This window comes from Heterodontus francisci, chromosome 33 (assembly GCF_036365525.1).
Source record: "Heterodontus francisci isolate sHetFra1 chromosome 33, sHetFra1.hap1, whole genome shotgun sequence".
Classification (NCBI taxonomy): domain Eukaryota; kingdom Metazoa; phylum Chordata; class Chondrichthyes; order Heterodontiformes; family Heterodontidae; genus Heterodontus; species Heterodontus francisci.
In genome coordinates this window covers 57,342,942-57,366,703 of record NC_090403.1, presented here as the reverse complement: position 1 = coordinate 57,366,703, position 23,762 = coordinate 57,342,942, and the positions used below count along the sequence as shown (strand labels likewise).

General features: G+C 46.8%; 1 protein-coding gene across 7 annotated transcripts in view; it reads right to left on the bottom strand.

Moving 5' to 3' along the window:
- LOC137348259 (growth factor receptor-bound protein 7-like) overlaps positions 1–23,762 on the bottom strand; it is a 197,306-nt gene that overhangs the window by 73,803 nt on the left and 99,741 nt on the right. The window lies entirely within an intron of this gene.

The following is a 23,762-nucleotide window of genomic DNA, read 5'->3' as shown; positions in this document are numbered from 1 at the left end:
CCGCCCGGTGTGGGACTGAGCCCGGGGAGGAGGAGAGCCCCGCTCGGTGTGGGACCGAGCTCTGGGGAGGAGGAGAGCCCCGCTCGGTGTGGGACTGAGCTCTGGGGAGGAGGAGAGCCCCGCCCGGTGTGGGACTGAGCCCTGGGGTGGAGGAGAGCCCCGCTCGGTGTGGGACTGAGCTCTGGGGAGGAGGAGAGCCCCGCTCGGTGTGGGACTGAGCTCTGGGGAGGAGGAGAGCCCCGTCCGGTGTGGGACTGAACCCCGGGGAGGAGGAGAGCCCCGTCCGGTGTGGGACTGAACCCCGGGGAGGAGGAGAGCCCCGCTCGGTGTGGGACTGAGCTCTGGGGAGGAGGAGAGCCCCGCTCGGTGTGGGACTGAGCCCTGGGGAGGAGGAGAGCCCCGCTCAGTGTGGGACTGAGCTCTGGGGAGGAGGAGAGCCCCGTTCAGTGTGGGACTGAGCTCTGGGGAGGAGGAGAGCCCCGTCCGGTGTGGGACTGAACCCCGGGGAGGAGGAGAGCCCCGCTCGGTGTGGGACTGAGCTCTGGGGAGGAGGAGAGCCCCGCTCGGTGTGGGACTGAACCCCGGGGAGGAGGAGAGCCCCGTCCGGTGTGGGACTGAACCCCGGGGAGGAGGAGAGCCCCGTTCGGTGTGGGACCGAGCCCGGGGAGGAGGAGAGCCCCGCTCGGTGTGGGACTGAGCCCTGGGGAGGAGGAGAGCCCCGTTCAGTGTGGGACTGAGCTCTGGGGAGGAGGAGAGCCCCGCCCGGTGTGGGACTGAGCCCTGGGGAGGAGGAGAGCCCCGTCCGGTGTGGGACTGAACCCCGGGGAGGAGGAGAGCCCCGTTCGGTGTGGGACTGAACCCCGGGGAGGAGGAGAGCCCCGTCCGGTGTGGGACTGAACCCCGGGGAGGAGGAGAGCCCCGCTCGGTGTGGGACTGAGCCCTGGGGAGGAGGAGAGCCCCGTTCAGTGTGGGACTGAGCTCTGGGGAGGAGGAGAGCCCCGTTCAGTGTGGGACTGAGCCCGGGGAGGAGGAGAGCCCCGTTCAGTGTGGGACTGAGCTATGCGGACAGTTGTATCACGTGCTGGGAATACAAACTGGAGTTTCCGTATTGGCCTCCAATGGGACTAAAGGAAAGATTGGGAAATGAGCAACGTGCATTAGGAAGTGCTTCACATACAGGTCTCTGAGGCATTGCTCTCCGGATCATTCATTCCAAACTGGCCCAGATACGAAGCATGTATCTCTCTGTTTCCCATTGAATAAGGAATTTGTCTATCTGTGTTTTCATTGCCTGACGTTCTCCACTTGGTTTATGCTATTGAAGGCGATGATTCTGACTGCTTTTTAGTTCCACAGACACTGGCACCAGTACTTTAGCCATACATTTATGGCCTACAGAATGGGTGCTGCTGAGGTTCTTGACTGTAGGATGTATCAGAGCTCACTCCATTCTGTCCTCACTGTCTCTACAAGCAGTGCACACCAGATAGCGGCTGATAACATCCTGCCCCTGCTTCCCTCTCTGTAATCTAAAGACTTTAAATCTGACTGCAGCTTTTCCACTGATATCCAGACTGAGATTGACTAATTTAATACTAGTTCGGGATCTAAGCCAGGACGTTTTCAGTCTGTGTGGCTCAGTGCGTCACCACACAGAGCATCCATTCACTGAACTGTCCAGTGTCCTGTCTCTCCCTTGAATGTGTCGATTGAGTCTACATTCCCTTTGTGAGGCAACGGCTAAGTCACTTAACTGATCTTTGCTGCTGTTGCAAGGTATAGCCAGAGGTGAGGAAAGGAGAGAGAAGGTGAGATTACAGCATAGAAGGAGGCCATTCGGCCCATAGTGTCTGTGCCAACCCTTTGAAAGAGCTATCCAATTAGTCCCACTCCCCTCTGTTCTTTCCCCGTAGCCCAGCACATTTCTCCTTTTCAAGTATTTATCCAATTCCCTTTTGTAAGTTATTATTGAATCGGTTTCCACTGCCCTTTCAAGCAGCACATTCCAGATCACAACAACTCACTGCGTAAAAAAATTCTCGTCATTTCCCCCTTGCAATTTTTGCCAATTATCATAAATCTAAGTCTGTTGGTTACTGATTCTCCTGTCAGTGGAACCGATTGTATGGGAAGCCTGAGTATTGTTTCATATATCCAGACCCATCCCTTATTTTGTACTCAATTTTTGCTTGTAATGCAAAATCAGGAATTACATACTGGTCCCAATTTTCTGAGTTCACACTGCTAGTCTGGAAATTGAGGACAACACAACACAGCCCCAAGAGGGCAAAGCCAACTTGGAATGTTGCCCTGGTCATGCCAATCCCAGCTGGTATGGGTCTCGGGGACTCAATAGATCCTTAAAGGAAACCTATACACCCGGTCTTGTGGCACCTCCAGTCCTAAGACACAGTGTGCAATAATCCATGACTGGTTAATATCAACACCGCAGGTGAGGAAGAGCCAGTTTGTGCTGTGCAAGGCACCTGTATAAAGCAGGACATTGTCCCAGCAACAGTGTTTGTTGACCCACATTCCAATCAGCCCAATTATTTCCCAAGTTAGACCAACTCAATCAGGTATCAGATAACTGAAAACAAAGAGGCTATTATATGTGGAAGGCCCAAAGAATGCGTTTATGTTATTAAATATATATATATGTGTTTTTTCTATAACCGTGTATTAACAGTTTAACATTCAGTGTTACACATTCATCAAAGGTGCCTCTCCCACTTGACATTGAAAGCAGATGCTTTGGCGTCAGGAAGTCACCTTCCTTCCACTGTCACTGGAAGAAGGAATGTTCACACCAGCCCCTAGTGACTCCTGTAAGCAGATTCAGATAAGTCATCAATTAAAGAACACAAATTGCTCGTGACAGTAAAAGGTAAGGGTGAAAGGGAATTAATGGGTTCTTTAGACATTTTAAAAGAGAAACAGTGGGACTTGACCAGTGACGGGTGTGAGATGCCAGGTGTTGAGGAGCTCTTACTAGAACACCCATGTTGCATTAGGTGATGTGCGGGGATCAGTAATCCATCAGTAAAATACTGCGGATGCTGGAAATCTGAAATAAAAACAGAATGTGCTGGAAAAACTCAGCAGGTCTGGTAGCATCTGTGGAGAGAGAAACAGAGTTAACGTTTCAGGTCAGTGACCTTTCATCAGAATCATCTGTTTTAGTAATTTTCCACAGAAAGAATTTGGGGAATTTTATGTTTTAAAGCATAAAATCTTGTGTATTCACACAAGATTTTTTTTTAAGAGCTGTGAGACAAAGGTGGTTTAAGAACTATCTTTGATGTTGTTTCCCTGTGACCTCCAAATAATAAACAATTTGTTGTCTTAGTAATCAATAAATGCCTCACATCCATTGTGCTGGAGATTTTCTAGTCCCAGTTGCTTGGTGAGCTATCTTATAGGCCTTTATTTGTTGGCTATGAACAGCAAGAGTTAAAACATATGGAGATGGACACTGGTGGTCAGATTTACAGTGAGAAGGGGATGTGGGTTGATCAATGAAACCCAATAGGCTTTTCCTCTTAGTTTCAGCCTGAGGTGTCAGTTATGGTTCACTGGTAACACTTCAAACTCCACTGAATCGCTTTATCATTTTACAAAAAGTTCAGAGAGTTGAAACCTGCTAACAGAGGTGGACACATCATCAGGCCCTGGTACTGGCAGCAAACTCCCCTTCATTTCGTCTTGGCAGCCTTGGCACTGGTTGGTGCTGGGACCTGTCTATCAGCTTGATTAGGGAACAATGGTCAGACTGGAAAACTGACAGAGCCAGTCCATCACTGCTGATGGTCATAGCAGTTCCTTTGCTACAAGTTGACACTAAATTTGTTGTCCAACTAGCACTGAATGAATTTTCCCTCTCCTGGGCTAAAACATGTGCCAGACACGGTGTGTTAGGTGGCAAAGATTTGGCTGGTACAATAGCATGTTGGTCTTTGCCTTGGCATCCACTTTGAATGCCTGTGGAGGATCAGGCAGTGTTGAAGATGTTATGGACAATGTTTGAGGCCCAGTTGTACCAGGCAGCTTTGGGGTAAATCAGATGGTACCAATGACACACCCGACTCGCTTTTCAAGTCCTTTTGTAATACACACCTTCAAGACAGCCTGGAGTCCTTGGAATCCCATTATACTGGGTGCATGCTTGCAATCCTGGGCAGATTGAACGCACGACTGTGTCGTGTTCCAATGACAAGCATCAAAGATGTGCCTGGTTGATAATGAAAGTGCAACTACACTGAGGCCAGTGCTTGGCAGAAAAATAGAAATTTTTTTGTCTAATCTAGGTGTGAGTTGATCCTACTGAGACGTTCCCAACACAAGAAAATGATGAAACACAGTGAGAGAAATGGTAACAGAACAAATGCCATCATGCAATCCATTCCATTCAACAGGGCCAAGGAGCTGAGTGATGTGAGCCCAGCAACCTTGGAGATGCTGTATGAACAGAGAATGCCGCACGGTTAGTGGAGCAGTGATATTCTGACAGCACACCTAAAAAGAAAGTGCTCTTTGTTTTCAGTAACAGTCCCCAATCTACAATGTGCAGGGAATGCCAAGAACACAGAAGTATCTCTTTCAACAGATAAAAGTTTGAAATAAACAAGATTTGGTGGCTTCACAGCTGCAGTGATCAGATATTTAAATCTTGAGGTTCCTGCACTGAATTTCACACCTCCACCTCAACGACAATTGACATCCCCGAGACAACAACAACTTACATTTAAATAGCGCCTTTAATGTAATAAAAGTCGCTCGGTGTTTCACAGGAGCATAATAAAAAAAAGTATGACAATGAGCTACTAAAGGAGATGTTAGGCAGATGACCAAAATCTTGGTAAAAGAGGTAGGCTTTAAGGAGTGTCTTAAAGGAGGAAAGTGAGGTGGAGGCGGCAAGGTGTAGGGAGGGTATTCTAGAACTTAGGTCCGAGGCAACCAATGGTAGAGCGATTAAAATTAGAGATGCTCAGGAGGCCAGAATTCAAGGAACGCAGAGATCTTGGAGGATTGTGGGACTGCAGGAGATTACAGAGATAGGGAGGGGAGAGACCTTGGAGGGATTTGAAAACAAGGATGTGAATTTTAAAATGAAGGCTTTGCTTGACTGGGAACCAATGTAGGTCAGCAAGCATAGAGGTGATACAAGAACAGGACTTGGTGCAAGTTAAGACAAGTCATCGGCTCAGTCACTGTGCCCAGGCAGAGCAGATAACCAGGGAATGGATCCCATGTCTGTGAACAGTCACTCCTGGCTGGCTGGTGAGCGTGTGACACTAATGGTAAATTACAGAGGAGGAGGTTAGTATAACAGAGAAGACACCACTGGAGGTGTGTGAGTGAGGAGCTTTATAGAGAATATACAGTACAGAAACAGACCATTCAACTCAACCGATCTATGCTAGTATTTATGCTGCACACGAGCCTCCTACCAACCCTGTTCATTTCACCCTATCTATTCCTTTCTCCCTCATGTGTTTATCTAGCTTCCCCTTAAATGCATCGATACTGTTCACCTCAACCACTCCCTGTGGTAGTGAGTTCCACATTCTCATCACTCTCTGGGTAAAGAATTTTCTCCTGAATTCCCGATTGGATTTATTAGTCACTAATTTATTTTTCTGGCCCCAAACAGAACAGGAGATTGAGGTAGGATAAAGGGTTTGCCACTCAGGTGGGAAGCAGAACTGCAGTCAGGTGAGTTGGCAGCGGTGTTGAGCCAGAAAAATCATTCAGGGATGAATGAGCAGCCACAATGGACTTTGTGTTTGTGTTGCGAGAAGCACGGGCTCGAACTTTGCTCTTTGCCTTCAATTCTTCAGCCTATCCTTAAACTGGCAAGACACAAGACTCTTGGCCCTGAGCTGCTGCTACACTGTGCCTAGCTCCATCTGGATAAAAACATCAAGACCCAGGAATATTCATCACATCCAGTTCCAACCATAACCTAAGTGTTCCCAGTGATACTTACCCTGATTAATACAATGCAGCCTTGTTACACCACCCTAAACTCTTAGTGTGCAATCCCAGCATCCAGCGTGTAAATCCAGAATCCAGTGTGTAAATCCAGGATCCAGTGTGTAAATCCAGGATCCAGCGTGCAAACCCAGCATCCAGTGTGTAAATCCAGAATCCAGTGTGTAAATCCAGGATCCAGTGTGTAAATCCAGGATCCAGCGTGCAAACCCAGAATCTAGCGTGCAAACCCAGCATCCAGCGTGCAAACCCAGCATCCAGTGTGTAAATCCAGTGTGTAAATCCAGCATCCAGCGTGCAAACCCAGCATCCAGTGTGTAAATCCAGGATCCAGTGTGTAAATCCAGGATCCAGTGTGTAAATCCAGGATCCAGTGTGCAAATCCAGGGTCCAGCGTGTAAATCCAGGGTCCAGTGTGTAAATCCAGGGTCCAGCGTGTAAATCCAGGGTCCAGCGTGCAAACCCAGCATCCAGCGTGTAAATCCAGGATCCAGTGTGTAAATCCAGGATCCAGTGTGTAAATCCAGGATCCAGTGTGCAAACCCAGCGTCCAGCGTGTAAATCCAGGGTCCAGCGTATAAATCCAGGGTCCAGCGTATAAATCCAGGGTCCAGCGTATAAATCCAGGGTCCAGCGTGTAAATCCAGCATCCAGCGTGTAAATCCAGCATCCTTCAATGCCTTTCTTCCATTCTTATCTATCTAATCCTAGCCAGAGAATCACTTGCAATGTCTTCTCTTCCCACTCCCACACCTTTACCTCTGGTGTCTCCCAAGGATTAAATTTATTTCTCATTTACATGCTGCCCCTCAGTGACATCATCAAAAAGACAACATCAGTTTGCACATGTACACTGAAGACACTCACCACCACCTTCTCAAGGGCAATAGGGATGAGCAATAAATGCTGGCCTAGCCAGCAATGCCCACATAAAAAAAACTTCAGCTCTATCTTCCCTTCACCTCTCTTTACTCCTCCTTATTCAACCTGCTGATTCAAAATTCAGGTGAGCAGAAATTTCCCCCATATAAATATTGGAAAGACTGAAACCATTGCTTTTGGTCCCCATCACAAACTCTGTTACCTAGCTACTGACTCCAACCCTCTCCCTAACAACTTTGTAATCTACGTCATATTTAACCCCGAGATGAGTGTTTGACCACACATCCATGGCATCACTAAGATTGCCTATTTCCACCTTCATAACATTGCCCAACTCTACCTCTGCCTCAGCTCATCTGCTGCTGAAACCATCACTCATGCCTTTGTTAGCTCTAGACTGACTATTTCAATGTTCTCCTGGCTGGCCTCACATGTTCTACCCTCTGTAATCTTGAGATCATCCCAAACTCTGCTGCCTGTGTCTTAACTCACACCGAGTCCTGTTCCCTATCACTCTTGTGTTCACTGACCTACACTGGCTCTCGGTCCAACAACGCCTTGATTTTAAAATTTTCATCCTTGTTTTCAAATCCCTCCATGGTCTCACCCTGCCCTATCTTTGCAATCTCCTCCAGACCCACAACTTTCCAAGTTCCCTGTGCTCTTCCAATTCTGGTTTCTTGCGCATCCCCAAGTTTCTCCACGAATTGTGGCCGTGCCTTCAGCTGCCTGGGCTGCACTGGGGGACCGTGCAGCGGCTGCACTGGGGGACCGCGCAGCGGCTGCACTGGGGGACCGCGCAGGGGCTGCACTGGGGGACCGCGCAGCGGCTGCACTGGGGGACCGCGCAGCGGCTGCACTGGGGGACCGCGCAGCAGCTGCACTGGGGGACCGCGCAGGGGCTGCACTGGGGGACCGCGCAGGTACGAGGGGCGAGTTGGCTAAGGTAGATCGGGAAATTAGATTAAAAAGTACAACTGTAGATAAGCAATGGCGAACATTTAAAGAAATAATTTCATAATTCTCAATAAATGTACATTCCATTGAGAAATTAAAAATTCCATGGGAAAAATGATCCATCTGTGAAGAGGTTAAGGATAGTATTATATTAAAAGGAGAAGCTTATAATATTGCCAAGAAGAGTAGTAAGTGTGAGGATTGGGAGAGTTTTAGAAACCAGCAAAAGAGGACCAAAAATTTGCGAAAGGAAAAGATAGAAAATGAGAGTAAACTATCCAGAAATATAAAAACAGATTGTAAAAGCTTCTATGAGTGCGTAAAAAGGAATAGTGGAGGGAAAGTAAACATGGGTCCCTTAGAGGCTGAGACAGAACAAATTATAATGGAGAATAAGGGAATAATAGAGATGGTAAACAAATATATTGTGCTTGTCTTCACAGTAAAAGACACACAAAACATTCCAGAAATAGTAGGGAATCAAGGGCCTAATGAGAGTGAGGAACTTTAATTCATATTCGTAAAGAAAAAGTACTGGAGAAATTAATGGGACTGAAACTTGACAAATCCTTTGGACCTGATTGCCTACAGCCGAGGGTAGAACATGGTTAGCTGACCCGAACCCGACGGGACCCAATGACATTTGTTGGGATCGGGTCGAGTTTTGTCACTCTTCCGGGTCCGGCATTCGGGTTCAGGTCGTGTCGGGCCGGGTCAGACACAGTGACAGCCAGGACGTCAAGGCGGGAAACATTCCGCGCTAGACTGAAGTGAGCGATTCCAACGAAGATAGAGCACAACATCTTCAATAAATATGATTATATTCTGGTGGTCAGGTTGGGTCTGGCGCAGGAAAAAATGAAAGGACACGGGCCAGGTCGGGCTCGGGTCGGATGTGGTTCTGTCGGGCTCAGATCGGGTTTCATTTGCAGACCTGAGCAGACCTTTATCCTAGGGTTCTAAAGGAAGTGGCTGCAGAGACAGTGGATATGCTGGTTGTAACCTTCCAAAATTTCCTAGATTCTGGAATGGTCCCAGTGGATTGAAAGGTAGAAAATGTAACAATACTATCCAAGAAAGGAGGGAGAGAGAAAACAGGGAACTACAGGTCAGTTAGCCCGGCATAGTCATCAGGAAAATGCTGGAATCCACGATTAAGGAAGTGGCGAGAGGGCACATAAAACATCATAATATGATCAGGCAGAATCAACATAAAGAGAACAAAGAAAATTACAGCACAGGAACAGGCCCTTCGGCCCTCCAAGCCTGCGCCGATCCAGATCCTCTATGAAACATGGTTTCATGAAGGAGAAATTGTATTTGACAAATCTGTTAGTTCTTTGAGGATGTAACTAGCAAGGTAGATAAAGGGGAACCAGTGGATATGATATATTTGGATTTTCAAAAAGCATTTGATAAGGTGCCACATGAAAGGTTGTTGCACAAGATAAGGATTCTTGGGGTTGGTGCTAATACATTGGCATGGATAGAGGATTGGTTAAAGGACAGGAATCAGAGAATAAGGATAAATAGGTCATTTTCAGGATGGCAGGCTGTAACTAGTGAGGTGCCACAAGGATAAGTACTGGGGCTTCAGCGGTTTACAATTTATATCAATGGCTTAGACAAAGAGACTGAGTGTAATGCATCTAAATTTGCTGACAATACAAAGCTTGGTGGGAATCTAAGCTGTGAGGAGGACACAAAGAGACTGCAAAGGGATATGGACAGGTTAGGTGAGTGGGCAAGAATATGGCAAATGGAGTATAATGTGGGCAATATGAGGTTATTCACTTTAGTAGGAAGAATAGAAAAACGGAATATTTTTTAAATGGTGAGAAACTATTAAATGTTGGTAGTCAGTGAAATTTGGGTATGCTTGTACAAACAATACAAAAAGTTAACTTGCAGGTAGATGGGGTGCCAATCCAGGACAAAGCAGCCCGCTTGATTGGCTCCCCATCTACAAACATTCACTCCCTCCACCACCGATGCACAGTGGCAGCAGTGTGTACCATCTACAAGATGCACTGCAGCAACGCACCAAGGCTCCTTAGACAGCACCTTCCAAACCTGCGACCTCTACCAACTAGAAGGACAAGGGCAGCAAATGCATGGGACACCACTACCTGCAAGTTCCCCTCCAAGTCACACACCATCCTGACTTGGAACTATATCGCCGTTCCTTCACTGTCACTGGGTCAAAATCCTGTAACTCCCTTCCTAACAGCACTGCGGGTGTACCTACCCCACATGGACTGCAGTGGTTCAAGAAGGCAGCTCACCACCACCTTCTCAAGGGCAATTAGGGATGGGAAATAAATGCTGACCTGGCCAGTGACACCCACATCCCATGCATGTATAATTTAAAAAAAGGTACAACAAGCAATTAGGAAGGCAAGTGGTATGTTGGCCTTTGTTGCAAGGAGATTGGAGTACAAGAGTACGGAAGTCTTGCTACAATTGTACAGGGCTTTGGTGAGACCACACTGGGATACTGTGTGCAGTTTTGGTCTCCACATTGAAGGAAGGGTATATTTGTCTTAGAGGAGGTGCAAAGAAATTTCACTCGATTGATTCCTGGGATGAGAGGAATGTCTTAGGAGGTGAAATTGAGTAGAATGGGCCGATATTCTTTGGAGTTTAGAAGAATGAGATGTGATCTCATTGAAACATATACAATTCTCAGAGGGTTTGACAGGGTAGACACTGAGAGGCTGTTTTCCCCTGGCTGGAGAGTCTAGAACTGAGGGCCACAGTCTCAGGATAAGGGACCAGCCATTTTGGACTGAGATGAGGAGAAATTTCTTCACTCAGAGGGTTGTGAATCTTTAGAATTCTCTACTCCAGAGGGTTGTGGATGTTCAGTCATTGAGTATATTTAAGGCTGAGTTCAATAGATTTTTGGGGCTGGATTTTCATTCTGGGGTTGGGAACCCGATATTTGGAGCATTTCAGGGTCCCGACCCTGTGCTTCAGCAGTGTTGCTCTCACAATGTGATCTTGAGAAATGCAAATGCCCCAATTGGTTAGGATGTGAGCTTGGAGCCCAATTAGAGGTGCCAAGTGCCTCCAGGAGGTGGAAGCTGCTTGACTGGGGCCAGCGGCAAAGGTAATGGGCAACTATGTTGAGGGCTGCTGCCTTGCCGTGGAGTGCAGGCAGCTCATGAAAGGGCAAGGATGGTGACAAGGATTGAAAGTGGCCATGGAGGCCAAGTGAGGGTACAGCACTCGACCCAGCACTAATGGCCCTCAAATTTATTTCCATCACACATTTTAATGTGTCCCACAACCCCGGACAGCCCGCTTCTACCTCCTTCCCAAAATCCACAAACGGGACTGTCCCGGCAGACCCATTGTGTCAGCCTGCTCCTGCCCCACTGAACTTATTTCTTCCTATCTAGACTCTATCTTTTCTCCGCTGGTCCAGTCTCTTCCCACCGACATCCGTGACTCTTCTGACGCCCTACGTCATTTTGACAATTTCCAGTTTCCTGGTCCCAACCGCCTCCTCTTCACTATGGACGTCCAATCGCTCTACACCTCCATCCCCCACCAGGATGGTTTAAGGGCTCTCCGCTTCTTCCTGGAACAGAGGCCCAACCAGTCCCCATCCACCACCACCCTCCTCCGCCTGGCTGAACTTGTTCTCACATTGAACAACTTCTCCTTCAACTCCATGCACTTCCTTCAAGTAAAAGGTGTCGCTATGGGTACCCGCATGGGTCCTAGTTATGCCTGTCTTTTTGTGGGATATGTCGAGCATTCTTTGTCCCAGTCCTACTCAGGCCCCCTCCCCCAACTCTTTTTCCGGTACATTGATGACTGTATCGGTGCCGTTTCCTGCTCCCGCCCCGAACTAGAAAACTTTATCAACTTTGCTTCCAATTTCCACCCTTCTCTCACCTTTACATGGTCCATCTCTGACACTTCCCTTCCCTTCCTCGACTTCTCTGTCTCCATCTCTGGGGATAGGTTGTCTACCAATATCCATTATAAGCCCACCGACTCCCACAGCTACCTCGACTACACTTCTTCACACCCTACCTCCTGTAAGGACTCCATTCCATTCTCCCAGTTTCTCCGTCTCCGACGCATCTGCTCTGATGATGCTACCTTCCATGATGGTGCTTCTGATATGACCTCCTTTTTCCTCAACCAAGGATTTCCCCCCACTGTGGTTGACAGGGCCCTCAACCGTGTCCGACCCATTCCCCGCACCTCTACCCTCACCCCTTCCCCTCCCTCCCAGAACCGTGACAGGGTTCCCCTTGTCCTCACTTTCCATCCCACCAGCCTCCATATCCAAAGGATCATCCTCCGCCATTTTCGCCACCTCCAGCGTAATGCCACTACCAGTCGCATCTTCCCCTCCCTTCCCCTGTCAGCATTCCGAGGGGATCGTTCCCTCCGCGACACCTTGATCCACTCCTCCATTACCCCCACCACCTCGTCCCCGTCCCAGGGCACCTTCCCCTGCAATCGCAGGAGGTGTAATACCTGCCCATTTACCTCCTCTCTCCTCACTATCCCAGGCCCCAAACACTCCTTTCAGGTGAAGCAGCGATTTACTTGTACTGCTTTCAATGTAGTATACTGTATTCGCTGCTCACAGTGTGGTCTCCTCTACATTGGGGAGACCAAGCGCAGACTGGGTGACCGCTTTGCGGAACATCTCCGCTCAGTCCGCAAGCAGGACCCTGAACTTCCGGTTGCTTGCCATTTCAACACTCCCCCCTGCTCTCATGCTCACATCTCTGTCCTGGGATTGCTGCAGTGTTCCACTGAACATCAACGCAAGCTCGAGGAACAGCATCTCATCCACCGATTAGGCACACTACAGCCTGCCAGACTGAACATTGAGTTCAATCATTTCAGAGCATGACAGCCCCCCATTTTACTTTCATTTTTAGTTATTTTTTCTTCCTTTTTTTTCTTCCTTTTTTTTTACATTCCTTTTTACATTTTTTACAATCTTTTTTTGCATTTATTTCATTTCATCTTAGTTTGTTCAGTTTGCTTACCCACTGTTTTTTTCAGGTTGTTTTTCTTCAGGTTTGCACTTGCTGCTATTCAATATTCAGTGTATTCACACCTAATCTGTACTAATGCTTTGTCTTTCAACACACCATTAACATATTGTTTGCCTGTTCTCCGTGACCTTTTGGTCAGCTATGTGGCCTGGTCCAATCTGCACCTTCTCCTTTGTTATCTCTTGCCCCACCCCCACCTCACTTGTTTATAATCTGTGACTTTTCTAATATTTGTCAGTTCCGAAGAAGGGTCACTGACCCGAAACGTTAACTCTGCTTCTCTTTCCACAGATGCTGCCAGACCTGCTGAGTGATTCCAGCATTTCTTGTTTTTGTTTCAGATTTCCAGCATCCGCAGTATTTTGCTTTTATTTTACTGCACTAGGGGAACTGTGCATGGTCTACATGGGGAGATGGCGCAGGGGCTGCACTGGGAAACTGCACAGGTACTGCACTGGAGGAGCTGTGCATGGGCTGCACTGGGAGATGGCGAAGGGGCTGCACTGGGAGACTGCACAAGTACTGCACTGGGGGACTGTGCATGGGCTGCACTGGGAGATGGCGCAGGTACTGCACTGGGAGACTGTGCAGGGACTGCACTGGGAGACTGCACAGGTACTGCACTGGGGGAACTGTGTAGGGGCTGCACTGGGAGATGGCCCAGGGGCTGCACTGGAGACTGCAGGGGCTGCACCGGGAGTCTGCATAGGTACTGCTCTAGGGGAACTGTGCATGGGCTGCACTGGGAGATGGCGCAGGGGCTGCACTGGGAGACTGCACAGGTACTGCTCTAGGGGAACTGTGCATGGGCTGCACTGGGAGACTGCACAGGTACTGCTCTAGGGGAACTGTGCAGGGGCTGCACTGGGAGACTGTGCAGGTACTGCTCTAGGGGAACTGTGCAGGGGCTACAGTGGGGGACTGCACAGGAGCTGCAGTAGGAACTGAATGCACTTTAACAAGTTTATTCTGAACACCTGACTTATGTCTATAAAACAGAAGTACTAGGAAGCCAAACAGGTCTGATGACAACTGCAGCAACCCTTGTGAAAGGCCAAACTGAATTTTTTCTTATACAGACTTCTATTTTAAGAAATGCATTTAATTCTTCCCATTGTGAGGCTATGTGATCTCTCATGATGGTAAAGTGAAGCCATGGAGTCAGTGGAGGCTCCAGATACAATGCTTGTGGGTGTAGGGAGATGAACAGAGCATTCAGGTCATCGACACATACTTGTGGCATCAGCTCCTACTCAGTGGTCACATGAAAGCTCTTGGCTGGTGCCATTCTCTTTGATGCCGTCAGCTCTTCTGAGCAGGTGAAACCAACAATTTGCTGTGTGACGGCCCAAATACCCATTCTGAGGAATGTTGAGGCATCATTGTGACTGTGATGGCAACGTTTTTTTATTCGTTCACAGGATATGAGCATCGCTGGCAAGGTCAGCATTTGTTGCTCGTTCCTAATTGCCCTTAATGTCCATTCTCTTAAAGAAAACAGATACAAAGTCAAGCAGGAGCAGCAACTGATCCGCTGCCACTTCCCATCTCCTTCCCTCCTGCGTGGCTGCTTCACATGGGCACACTCTATCCTCTGTGAGGGAGATGGTACTAAAGTCAGAAGGGTCACTGATATAAAAACAGCAAAGCATCTACACCCTCACCCCAAACCTCCTGTTCTCTCCCGTACCCGCTGACTGTTCCAGAACATGAACCCAAACAATTTTCAGAGCTGAGTGTCTGTGACCATCCTGGGAGACGGAGGACATGTGGCTCAGGGCATTATGAAACCACCAGCTCGCTGAAGGTAATTGTGTTTTTTTCAAGCTTATTGCGAAGTCTAACTGGTCTGGCAAAGGGAGTGTAAAATGACACTCTTTTTAATTACAGTCTAAACATTCAAACCATGTGATTTGCACAACACATTTTCAAATCTATCGGGCCTATTCACAGTCGACACGCCAACATGATTCTATGATGAAATGTTGTTCTTGGCATGGAGTCAAACACCGTGGGAATGGTATTCGCTTGGGGCATGAGGAAAGATATTAACTCTTTCCCATCCTCCTCAAGCCCAAACTGAACACCCTGTTTTGCTCCGACAGATGATTACAGCACGAGATCACTCTCAACTGCCTTCGCAAGACACTCAGCTGTATCAAACTATTTTTAAAACTCCTCTCTTTCCCTGAAGTCTTTGATATTTTTCCTTGCATTGATTATCTAATTCCCCTCAATTGCTGTGACCTTCTCGACTTCAACAGTCAATAGTAATGGATTCCATAATTCCTATAAGACTTTGCATTAAAGAAATCCTTTGGTCCTCCTCTTTAGGCCTCTATCACTGACGCTGAGTTTGTGGCTCCTTCACACTGGTTAACCTTTTTTTTATTCATTTCATGGGATGTGGGCATCGCCGGCCAGGGCAGCATTTATTGGCCATCTCTAATTGCCCTTGAGAAGGTGGTGGTGAGCTGCCTTGATGAACCGCTGCAGTCCATGTGGGGTAGGTACACCCACAGTGCTATTAGGAAGGGAGTTCCAGAACTTTGACTCAGTGACAATGAAGGAACGGTGATATAGTTCCAAGTCAGGATGGTATGTGGCTTGGAGGGGAACTTGCAGGTGGCGGTGGTCCCATGCATCTGATGCCCTTGTCCTTCTAAGTGGTAGAGGTCGTGTTGCAGTAGTGCATCTTGTAGGTGGTACACACTGCTGCCACTATGCGTTGGTGGTGAAGGGAGTGAATGTTTGTGGATGGGGTGCCAAAAACTGCCCAAAATATTTCACTATTTTCAAGAAAGAAAATAGATCAGGAGCATAGGAGAAGGAGTAGGCCATTCAGCCCATCAATGATGGCTGATCAGCCACTTCAATTCCTTTATCCCACACTATCCTCATATCCCCTTATGTCATTTGTATTTAGAAATCTGTCAAACTCTGCTTTAAACATACTCAGTGACTGAGCTTCCACAGCCCTCTGGGGTAGAGAATTCCAAAGATTCACAACCCTCTGAGTAAAGAAATTTCTCCTCATCTCTGTCCTCAGTGGCATCTCCCTTATTTTGAAATTGTGTCCGCTGGTTCAGGACTCCCCAACCAGGGGAAATGTCTTAGCTCCATCTACCCTGTCTATCCCTTTTAAATATTTTTATTCTTTGAAACTCTAGAGAATACAGGCCCAATTTCCCCAATCTCCCTTCATAGGATAGTTCCGCCATCCCGGGAACAAATCTGATGAACCTTCGTTGCACTCCCTCTATGGCAATAATATCCTTCCTAAGGTAAGGGGACAAAAACTGCACACAGTACTCCAGGTGCGGTTTAACCAAGGTTCTATACAACTGAAGGAAGACTTCACTACTCCTGTACTCAAATCTTCTTTGACAAGGACACACAGTTCCCTTTGTACATCTACACTTTCTAATCTCTTACCATTTAAGAAATACTCTGCACATCTATTCCTCCTACCAAAATGGATAACCTCACATTTTTCCACATTATATTCCATCTGCCACGTTCTTGCCCACTCACTAAGTCTGTCGAAATCCCCTTGAAGCTGCTTTGCAGATTCCGCACAACACACATTCCCACCCAGTTTTGTGTCATCCGCAAACTTGGAAATACTACATTTGGTCCCCACATCCAAATCATTGATATATATTGTGAACACCTGGGGCCCAAGCACTGATCCCTGCGGTATCCCACGAGTCATAGCCCGCCAACGCGAGAATGACCCGTTTATTCCTACTCTCTGTTTTCTGCCTGTTAACCAATCCTTAATCCATGCCAGTATATTACCTCCTATCCCATGTGCTTTAATTTTGCTAACCAACCTCCTGTGGGGGACTTTATCAAAAGCCTTCTGAAAATCCAAGTATACCACGTCCATCAACTCCCCTTTATCAATTCTGTTTGTAACATCCTCAAAGAACTCCAACAGGTTCATCAAACATGATTTCCCATTCATAAATCCATGTTGACTATGCCCAATCAGATCATTATTATCCAAGTATCCATTTATCACATCCTTTAGAATAGATTCTAGCATTTTCCCAACGACTGATGTAAGGCTAACAGGTCTGTAATTCCTTGTTTTATCTTTCCCTCCCTTCTTAAATAGTGGGGTGACATTTGTGACTTTCCAATCTGCAGGAACCGCTCCAGAATCTACAGAATTTTGGAAGATGATCATCAATACATCCACTGTCTCCATAGCTACCTCTTTCAACACTCTGGGATGTAGAATATCAGGTCCTGGGGACTTATCAACCTTCAGCCCCAATAATTTCTCCAATACAACCTTCTCATTAATACTAATTTCCTTCAATTCCTCATTCCCCCTAATCCCTTGGATCTCTAAGGATATCATCTTAAACAGAACAGGGAATCTCCAGGTCCAGATGATATCCACTCGAGGGTATGTAAGGAGAAGCAACACAAGGTTGTATAGGATATGGGGATATTTGTTCAAACAGACACATAGCCACTGAGCAAAAGGATGAGTAATTCTATTTACTGCTGATGAATGTAAGGGTGATGAGCATCAATACTAAACATTGAAAACAGAATCACACAATAAAGAGTGAATCACTGAATAGATCGCAGGAAAGAAAGTTTGGCTGTAACAGCTGAACAGATGTTAATAGACTGCCACACTACAGGGTAGCAACTGACAAAACAAACAGACACATAAGATGCAGAAGGACATTCAGTGAGTAGATGCAAATGGGGATTGATAGGACCAACCTAGAGTTAATGTCAGGGGGTTTGGATTCTCCGATCAGTGAGCCTGACTCACATCAAGAACATGGATTGTAGAATTTCACACACTCAGCCTTCAATGTTCTGTCCATTCATTTTAAGAGAGAGAAGATTTGTGTACTGACATCATGCAATTTTGTAATACATATTCCTGATAGACACTGGGGCCACAGAACCATAACTTTAACCCCATAGGCAGTAACATGTCTTAACAGTAACATTAAAATAGCACAGACGGGAATTCAACACAAATGTGTTTACCAGAGCAGTAAAAATAGCTCACAGGGAGATTAAAATCCCAGCAGTAGTTGGTCAGATACTGGGACACGAGAAATGGTTTGAAGCAGGAAGACAAGAATCATACCCAGCCTCAAAGGAATAAGAACTTCAGAGGAATATCTACATTATAAAATAAATAAAGTATCATTATTGAGATAATTAAAAGTCTTGTGTATAACAGGCCACACAAATGTGCAAGGAGGCAAGTCGAATCTAACAGAAAAAAACCAAAAGTCACAGCATTGTGGTTGCTAAGAGTTTACTGCACGGAATTGTTCAAATAAACAACAGGAAAGATCCCACAGAAAATCAGCCAATTAAATCCCGCAAACTAAACTAATGGCATTTGTTGATTCATATTTTCAGCCACTATCCTGATTCCTCACTCAGGTGAATACTTTGACATAAAACAGAATTAACATCATAAAAACAGAAAAACAAACATAATAAACATATTAAAAATTTAATCATTTGCACTAAAATTATCAAACTCACCCATAAAATGATTCACTGGAGTGTAATTTCCCTCATTTAGCTGGTACTGTATTCCTGTCTATTTAACGCAGACTTTAATCTGTGTAGGATAAAATATCTAAGAGCAGCATCAGGGATACCTAAAAATGAGGTGTCAACCTGGTAAAACAACAACCCAGGACTACTGGCATGCCAAACAGTGTAAGCAGCATGCGATAGAGCTAAGCGATCCCACAACCAATGAATCAGATCGAAGCTCTGCAGTCCTGCCACATTCAGTCGTGAATGGTGGTGGACAATTAAAGAACTAATGGGAGGAGGTGGCTCCACAAATATCCCCATCCTCAATGATGGGCGAGCCCAGCATATCAGCGTAAAAGATAAGGCTGAAGCATTAGCAACAATTTTCAGCCAGAAGTGCCGAGTTGATGATCCAACTCGGCATCCTCCTGAAGTCCCCAGCATCACAGATGCCAGTCTTCAGTCAATTTGAGGTCAATGGGAATCAGGGGGAAAACCCTCCGCTGGTTGGAGTCATACCTAGCACAAAGGAAGATGGTTGTGGTTGTTGGAAGTCAATCATCTGAGCTCCAGGACATCACTGCAAGAGTTCCTCAGGTTAGTGTCCGAGGCCCAACCATCTTCAGCTGCTTCATCAATGACCTTCCTTCAATCATGAGGTCAGAAGTGGGGATATTCGCTGATGATTGCACAATGTTCAGCACCATTCGTGACTCCTCAGATACTGAAGTAGTCCGTGTAGGAATGCAGCAAGACTTGGACAATATCCAGGCTTGGGCTGATAAGTGGTAAGTAACATTCGCGCCACACAAGTGCTAGGCAATGACCATCTCCAACAAGACAGAATCTAACCATCTCCCCTTGACATTCAATGGCATTACCATCGCTGAATCCCCCACAATCAACATCCTAGGGGTTACCATTGACCAGCAACTGAACTGGAGTAGCCATATAAATACCGTGGCAACAAGAGCAGGTCAGAGGCTAGGAATCCTGCGGCGAGTAGCTCACCTCCTGACTCCCCAAAGCCTGTCCACCATCTACAAGGCACAAGTCAGGAGTGTGATGGAATACTCTCTACTTACCCGAATGGGTGCAGCTCCAACAACACTCAAGAAGCTCAACACCATCCAGGACAAAGCAGCCCGCTTGATTGGCACCCCATCTACAAACATTCACTCCCTCCACCACCGACGCACAATAGCAGCAGTGTGTACCATCTACAAGATGCACTGCAGCAATGCACCAAGGCTCCTTAGACAACACCTTCCAAACCCGCGACCTCTACCAACTGGAAGGACAAGGGCAGCAAATGCATGGGAATACCACCACCTGCAAGTTCCCCTCCAAGCCACACACCATCCTGACTTGGAACTATATCGCCGTTCCTTCACTGTCGCTGGGTCAAAATCCTGGAACTCCCTTCCTAACAGCACTGTGGGTATACCTACCCCATATGGACTACAGCGGTTCAAGAAGGCAGCTCACCACCACCTTCGCAAGGGCAATTAGGAATGGGCAATAAATGCTGGCCTGGCCACCGATGGCCACATCCCATGAATGAATAAAAAAAAAATTATTTGATTCACTTGGCGTGATATCAAGAAACGACTGAAGGCACTGGATTCTGCAAAGGCTATGGGCCCTGACAACATTCCAGCAATAGTACTGAAGACCTGTGCTCCAGAACTTGCCGCACCCCTAGCCAAGCTGTTCCAGTACAGCTACAACACTGGTATCTATCCAGTAATGTGAAAAATTGCCCAGGTATGTCCTGTACACAAAAAGCAGGACAAGTCCAATCCGGCCAATTACCGCCTCATCAGTCTACTCTCAATCATCAGTAAAGTGATGAAAGGGGTCATCGACAGTGCCATCAAATGACACTTGCTTAGCAATAACCAGCTCACTGACACTCAGTATTGGTTCCGCCAGGGCCACTCAGCTCCTGACCTCATTACAGCCTTGGTTCAAACATGGACAAAAGAGCTGAAGGTGAGGCGAGAGCGACTGCCCTTGACATCAAGGCAGCATTTGACTAAGTATGGCATCAAGAAGCCCTAGCAGAGCTGGAGTCAATGGAAAAGATGGTACTGCGCTGTAATGTTCTAATTTTTAAAAAAATTCTAATTAATGTTCTAATCTAATTAAAAGAAATCAGGGGGAAACTCTTCGCTGGTTGCAGTCATACCTAGGGCAAAGGAAGATGGTTGTGGTTGTTGGAGGTCAATCATCTGAGCTCCAGGACATCACTGCAGGAGTTCCTCAGGGTAGTGTCCTAGGCCCAACCATCTTCAGCTGCTTCATCAATGACCTTCCTTCAATCATAAGGTCAGAAGTGGGGATGTTCACTCATGATTGTACAATGTTCAGCACCATTCACAACTGCTCAAATACTGAAGCAGTCCGTGTAGGAATGCAGCAAGACCTGGACAATATCCAGGCTTGGGCTGATAAGTGGTAAGTAACATTCATGCCATACAGGTGCCAGGCAATTACTATCTCAAACAAGAGAGAATCTAACCATCTCCTCTTGACATTCGATGGCATTACCATTGCTGAATCCCCCACTACCAACATCATGGATTTTACCATTGACCAGAAGCTGAACTGGAATAGCCATATAAATACCGTGGCTACATGAGTAGGTCAGAGGCTAGGAATCCTGCGGCGGGTAACTCACCTCCTGACTCCCCAAAGCCTGTCCACCATCTACAAGGCACAAGTCAGGAGTGTGATGGAATACTCTCCACTTGCCTGGATGGGTGCAGCTCCAACAACACTCAAGAAGCTTGACACCATCCAGGAAAAGCAGTGTGTACCATCTACAAGATACACTGCAGCAACGCACCAAGGCTCCTTAGACAGCGCCTTCCAAACCTGTAACCTCTACCAACTAGAAGGACTAGGGCAGCAGATGCATGAGAACACCACCACCTGCAAGTTCCCCTCCAAGCCACACACCATCCTGACTTGGAACTATATCGCCGTTCCTTCACTGTCACTGGGTCAAAATCCTGGAACTCCCTTCCTAACAGCACTGTGGGGGTACCTACCTCACATGGACAGCAGCGGTTCAAAAAGGCAGCTCACCACCACCTTCTCAAGGGCAATTAGGGATGGGCAATAAATGCTGGCCTAGCCAGCGATGCCCACATTCCAGGAATGAATAAAACATGAGCTTCTGCCTGTGTAGGAAAGTGCAGTGTCGAGGGAATCTCATGATTGCTGCAGGGAGTAAAGGTTTTGGGATAAGGCTGCTACACTGGAACCTGGATTTTGAGTCCTGCACTCTCCACAACACCTCCCAGCCCCTGTCTGACAACACCCGCGTTCACAGAATCATCCCTGTGTTTTTGGACCTGTAAGTGGCTGATTAGAAGTTCTTACCCATTAATATTGGAAGTCCCTGCAAGAGGTTTATGTATAAAAAATCAAAATGTTCGTTTTAACTGTTAAATAAAAGTTCGGAGCTCAAGCTATTGTTTAGGGTGTGTTTTTTTGCTTTACTGAGCAAGACTGATGTTTTGCATTGAACCCAGAAGGACATTTTGAAAAGGAAATGCTTGAGAGAGAAGGTTGAAAATGAACGGGAAAAGGAATTTGAGCGAGCTGAACCTGGCATGATCGGCTGAATGGTCTTTTTCTGTGCTGTGAAAGTCTGTGATTTATAGAATCATGGAATGGTTACAGCACAGAAGGAGGCCATTCAGTCCATCCTGTGTGTGCTGGCTCTCCAAAGGAGCAATTCACCGAGTGCCACTCTCCTGCTTTCCCCCTGTAGCCCTGTGCATTCTTCCTTTTCAGATAATAATCTAATTCCCTCCTGAAGGCCTTGGTAGAACCTGCCTCCACCACAGTCTCAGTGGTGGCACAGTGGTGCAGTGGTTAGCACCGCAGCCTCACAGCTCCAGGGACCCGGGTTCGATTCTGGGTACTGCCTGTGTGGAGTTTGCAAGTTCTCCCTGTGTCTGCGTGGGTTTCCTCCGGGTGCTCCGGTTTCCTCCCACAGCCAAAAGACTTGCAGGTTGATAGGTAAATTGGCCATTATAAATTGCCCCTAGTATAGGTAGGTGGTAGGGAAATACAGGGACAGGTGAGGATGTAGTGGGAATATGGGATTAGTGTAGGATTTTTATAATATGTGTGTTTATGGTCGGCACAGACTCGGTGGGCCGAAGGGCCTGTTTCAGTGCTGTATCTCTAAATCTAAATCAAATCAAATCACTGAACCTGCCTCCACCACACTCTCAGACAGTGCATTCCAGATCCTAAACACTCACTGAACCTGCCTCCATCACACTCAGACAGTGCATTCCAGATCCTAAACACTCACTGAACCTGCCTCCATCACACTCAGACAGTGCATTCCAGATCCTAAACACTCACTGCGTAAAAAAGTTTTTCCTCATGTCGCCATTGCTTCTGTTGCCAATTACCTTAAATCTGTGCCCTCTTGTTCTTGATACCTCCAACAATGGTAACAGTTTTTCCCTATCTACTCTGTCCAGACCCTTCATGATTTTGAATACCTCTATCAAATCTCCTCTCAGCCTTCTCTTCTCCAAGGAAAACAGTTCCAACTTCTGCTATTTATCTACATAACTATCATTCTTGTGAATCTTTTCTGGACCCTCTCTAATGCCTTCACATCCTTTCTAAAGTGTGGTGTCCAGAATTGGATCCAATTATTCAGTTTAGGCCAAACCAGTGTTTTATACAAGTTTAACATAACTTTTTGCTTTTGTACTCTAATCTCCTATTATTAAAGCCTAAAATGCTGTATTCTTTATTAACTGCTCTCATAGGATCAAGGGATCAAAGGAAATAGGAGCAGGAGTAGGCCATTCGGCCCGTCGAGCCTGCTCCGCCATTCAAACAGATCATGGCTGATCATCTATCCACTTTTTTCCCATTATCCCCATTATCCCCATGTCCCTTGATGTCATTAGTACCCAGAAATCTATTGATTTCTGTCTTGAACATGCTCAATGATTGAGCTTCCACAGCCCTCTGTGGTAGAGAATTCCAAAGATTCACCACCCTCTGAGTGACGAAATTCCTGTTCATCTCAGTCTTAAATTGCCTACCCCTTATTCTGAGAATCTGTCCCCTGGTTCTGGACTCACCAGCCAGGGGAAACATCCTATCCACATCTACCCTGTCACAAAAGAATTTTGTACGTTTCAATGAGATCACCTCTCATTCTTTGAAACTCTGGAGAATACAGGCCCAGTTTCCTCAATCTCTCCTCATAAGACAATCCCGCCATCCCAGGGTGTTGCACTCCCTCTGTGGCAAGTATATCCTTCCTCAGATAAGGAGACCAAAACTGTACACAATACTCCAGGTGCAGTC